Source organism: Manduca sexta, chromosome 26 (genome assembly GCF_014839805.1).
Source record: "Manduca sexta isolate Smith_Timp_Sample1 chromosome 26, JHU_Msex_v1.0, whole genome shotgun sequence".
NCBI classification, from domain to species: Eukaryota; Metazoa; Arthropoda; class Insecta; order Lepidoptera; family Sphingidae; genus Manduca; species Manduca sexta.
Window position 1 is genome coordinate 505063 of NC_051140.1, and position 5386 is coordinate 510448.

Consider the following 5386-nt stretch of genomic DNA (forward strand, 5'->3'; position numbering starts at 1 on the left):
ATTTACCAATATTAACGCAAAATGTTTACATGAAATGTTACGACAAGTTAGCTAAATGATTGAAATTAGCTGCAGAGGACAGGATGCAAGAGGCCGCTAGGGAAGAAACTGATAAAGATGTTGCCTGTGGCGATGTAAAAGACGGTATTCCCATACTTACAGTTATAGCTGACTGCTGTTGGTCGAAAAAAAGTACAGAACCAACTATTTTGCTTCGTCGAGTGTCGCAAATATTATGCAAAACTATAGATACAAAACTGGAAAATTGTTATACATAGATGTACAATCGATGGATTTATGATCGATGTCACTGAGAAGCACTACCTATTAAAAAAAAACTATCCAAAAAAATATAACCAACTTCCGAAAAAAGAAGTCTTTTATTTCTCACTTGTTAGTTATACATCTAAAAATGACATCTCATTACATACACCTTCTGACTCAAAATATAAATTCCAATATGTAATTTCTAATGACTTAATTTAAACTTTCAATACGCTAAATATTAAAAACTGCAGATCTATGGAGTAATTATGTGGTCCATTATAAACATCGTAGCACAGTAATTTTCCTGATTTATAGTCTGATTACGGAGTTCTGGTGCCTATCTTTCGGCTTCATGATGAGCTCCACTTTACTAAGGGTACTTTCTAAATGCAAATGCTTAAATTTTTAAAGCATTTGCATTTAAAAAGTAAAAATAACGATTTATAAAATTGCCGTTAAAATTTGTTATAAATGTTTATTTTTTTTTATAATTACAAAATGATACATATAAACTATTTCATGATGAATTCTTATATGTTTAATAATAGAATTCTTCATTTATCATAAATTCATAAATCATAAGTTACATTCCAATTAGATAATTAAAGCGAAAAGATCAAAATTGGTTGGTCTGACTATAAAGATAGCCGACGCGCTAACTCTACGCACACAGCTACGCAACGGCTCTGTGTGAGTGAATTTTGCGAAGAATTACCTATAGTTGACTTCACGCGCGGCACGTAAACGCTCTTAAGCCGCCGACGAAGCTAGAGTTCAATAATATCTACATTACTAATTTGGAGGAAAGGGGGTTCTCCTAAAACGTTACGATGCGTTACAGAGGTGGCAGGGGGGGGGGGGTTCGTACAACGCGTTATGTAACATTGTTTTTTTTTATTTTAAAACGATAACAAAGTTATTTTAGCGACTTTCCGGTACTTTGCATGACATAATTGTGAATATTATAAAAAAAACACTTTAGATTTACGTAACTTTTAAAAAATCTTCAAAAATGGCGTCACTTAGTAAAGAACCTGGTTAAAAAAAATAACGCCCTCCTCAGCAAAAGGCGACAGTTTATATTTCATAATATAAAAAGATATAACAATGATAACATTCTGTAGGTACTTAAATAAAAAAAATGTGTGTGTATGTGTGTGTAAATGCGTATTGTGCGTCCCATTATCTTCTTACTGTTATGAATAATTCAGTATCATCATTTGCATGGGTTTATAACAATGTACTGCGTATTACGTTTATTGTCTTCAGACGTCTGATGTCTCATACTGCAGCAATTACTTACTAAAATGTAACAAATAACAATGTAAGGTGTATGTTTTATTGGCTGTTCAAATAAATAAATTTTATAGAATATAACAGCGAGCATGTGTGTCGAGATTTTAAATTATCTATGTTCGTACAAATCCATATTATCACATAAGTCTAGTATGGATTACGGATTAGCAATGTAGGACGGTAGGGAGTGCGCGGAAATCTTAATAAGCTTACAAAAGGCAATATCTCTTTACATTTACCTAGTAAAAATATAACTGCGTCGACGATCTCCTTGTTAATTTGATCATGCACTAGTTATCAACTCTCTGGTAATATACAAATACACATCACGCATTTATCTCCAAAGAAGTATGCAGAGGCGCAACCAAGGCACCCACTTTTCGCCAAGTGTGTTCCGTCCCATGATGTGATGGGGGGCGAGCCTATCGCCATATCGGGCATAAATTCCAGACTCCGGCTGATACTGAGCAGAAAAACCCAAATATCAGTTTGCCCGACCCGGGATTCGAACCCAGGACTTCAGAGCGCTGCTGTACCGCGCTTGTAGTACAGCTACGCCACCGAAGCAGTCGATAGAGGCATCAAGTATCTGACAATATACCTCCAGCATATGTCACTTCTGAGTTACCTCACAATTTAATCGTTTATTGCGCTTTGACTCCAATTCCGCAGCTACGAGGTCATTGACCATATATGTATGTTTATGTGCGGCGTATATTTCCCATCAGCATTTCGCTTAATAATTAGCCCCATTTTCCATTAATAAACAGGTTGAATCATTAATTTGGCAATATTTTATCAATGGGTGAAGCATGACTCCTTTATCAATCAGGTGAACCGGTATAAAAGTCACCGAAGCAAAACAACAAACAAAGTATGACGCTGGCGCCATCTATGAAAGCAATGTTATTGTAAAATAAATTATTTCCCGTAGAAGCAAATTACCGCGACGAAAGAAGTCTATGTGTTATATACATAATCAACTCTTGTGTCATATTTCACCGAAAACCATTGTCTACGCTTACTTCTAACAAACAAACATTTTCACAAACTAATCATTTATTTATTGTTTATTTATGATTTCGGGTAAATGGGTACATTTGTCTGCCTCGGTGGCACATTTTAATTGTACACGGTGCGAGCATGACTACCGCGCTGAGGTCCTGGGTTTGACTTCCAGGTCAGGCCAAAATAATTGTGACTGTGTTTTTCTATTTAAAAATACTCAGTCATAGCTCGGAGTTAGGATGTAGGCGTTGTGATACCCTCGTGCCTTGGAAAGCACGTAAAGCCGTTGGTCCTGCGCCTTATCGCTCTCCAGTCATGTTGGACTGCCGTCTCACCGGACTATGAGAGTGAAGGAACTGAGCGTTCTTATGTATTGAGTACTCACTTGTACACTATAATATCTCGTGCATACTCAGCTGATCTTCAGTGAGATTGGCAGCCGTGGGCGTAATTCGTCACTCCGGAAAACTTCACCTTTCGCTACTGCTACATAGACTTTTATTTTTGAGTTAATTATTAAATGTTCTCTTGTTTTACGTAACGTAACTTAAAAAATACTTGACCTACTGAATTTTTACTCCTGCTTGCATAAATATAGCAATTACTTACCCGAAATCAACCAGGCGCTAAAACACAAACGTTCGGTAAGCGGTGAGCGGTGCCGCATACCGCCCGTGACCAATGATAAAAGAAGTATATGACCCGTTTCCAATTGGGATCAAGAGCAGTGCGAGCCCAACCACCCACACAGCTATTCATCCAGAGGACGCACAATCGACAATGCCGTATGAGACAATATAGAGTGCTCTGATATTATATACGTAGGATCGTATTAATAGATGCAACATACCGCCATTTTTAATAAACAATGAACTGTTAATTTATTTATGTTTTTCTAATTTTCTTACATTATTCTTACTTGGGATTTGACAATGATATTTTTTATAATGTATGCTTATGACATAAATGCTTTAAAAAAATCTTATATGTAGTATAATCGTGAAGAAATTGTAATTTTGCATACCGTGTTTTCGTTAAATATGATTGCTCTAAAGAATCTCATGTTTGGTCATCGTTATTTACCTATAGTTGCAGAATAAACATATCTTTATCAATTGTAATCGCTTTTTTGACCCCTCAAAAATAACTAACCAGAACAGTTTTTTTGAAATGTTAACAAATGAATGAATTAGATTGGTTCATTCTAGAAATCGTATTGAGATTGAGGTTTATTATTGAAAACGGCTGTTAGCTTCGCTCTAATGTGCGATATCAGCTGAGTCGCTGTCAAATTCACCATCTTAATACAGTCAATACGTGGCGGATCTTGCGAGTAAGTTTTTTGCATATAACAGGCCGACTCAGCTATGTTCTAGATCTTAAATGACAACTTAAGCTTGGTTTATTAATTAGTTCAATACATTAAATATCTACTTGAGATGCTTTTTAAGGTGAGACTGATTTATTAATACGACTTTTAGAAACCCCAGCTCGTCCTACGGGCGTCGTAATTAACACTACCCTCCAAAGAGTCGCCTCGTCCTCAACAATAGCAACGGTTCTAAGATTTTTTTTACTATTAAACGCCATCATTGCTCTTTGTCTGAGATATAAACCTTTAAATGATGAGACAAGCCTGCCATTCGCATGAGGATAAGCAATACGACCGCCCATAAACAATAGAAACAACCATCCAACACCTTTAATTACAAAGCATTGTTTGCTATTCTACTGGACTCGCCATCCTGAGACATGAGATGTTAAGTCTTTTTATGTCCAGTAGTTACTCTGGCTACAATGTCCCTCGAACCGGAACACAACAGTGACTACACACTGCTGCTTGTCGACAGAATTGGACATTGCGGTGGTACCGACCCAGGCGCAGTCTCACATATGAGACCTACCACCAGTAGTTTAGTCCATGTTTAACCGAAATAATAAACTAGATCAGCCGTACTCAACATTTTTTATACGAAACAAACACAGATCGACGATGCCACGGGACACCACGAAAATTATTAAGAACAATGTGGCTTAGTTTTTAACTAAGGCTGACTTGCAGAACCACTCACTAAATATGATTAACGCAAAAAAGTTTAAATTATAGTGCTGTCTTCCTCAACTCTTAAGAAGATGACAGTGACAGCACGAAGTTTAAAATGGGTTTAGCGTTAAATATGTTTAGAAGTCGTTGTGCGAGCCAGCCTAAATGATTTTATTCTTATAGGATGGAACAAATACCATACAACTCGAGCGATTTTGAAAATAGTTTCTTTAGTTTCAATACTTTTTAGTCAGGTTCTGGGCGGGTTCCCCCCTCACAGGAGACGGGCCGCACTAGGCGGCACCGCGCAGGGGCGGCTGTGGAAGTAGACTTAGACATTTCCGTCAGAGGAAACTCGCAGTCGTCCCTAATGCGCCGAAGAGGGCCACCGCGGAGTTTTAGTTGGTATGCCGTGCGTTGTATATAGGTTAGGGACTCGGCCCGGCGGTCGCCTGAAGGTCGACATCAAATCCGGGCGGCGCAATGCCTGGTCGTAAGGCACGGTGACCCCAACATAACCGCTCAGTCGCCCCCCACGAAGGCTGAGCGGTAGTCATAAGACACTTTCTCCGCGAAAACAAAAAAAAAAGGTTCTGGGCGGGTTGCAGGTTGAGTGAAGCTGATTTAGAAATGCTTTAAACGAAACTACAGTAAATTATAGTAAGTATCAAATATTTTGGGTTATGGGTAAGAGCAAATAAAAATGTGGCTCGGAAAAAATGCAAATAATTCCGTCTGTATAGGTGTCCAACACAATTAAATAAACAAACA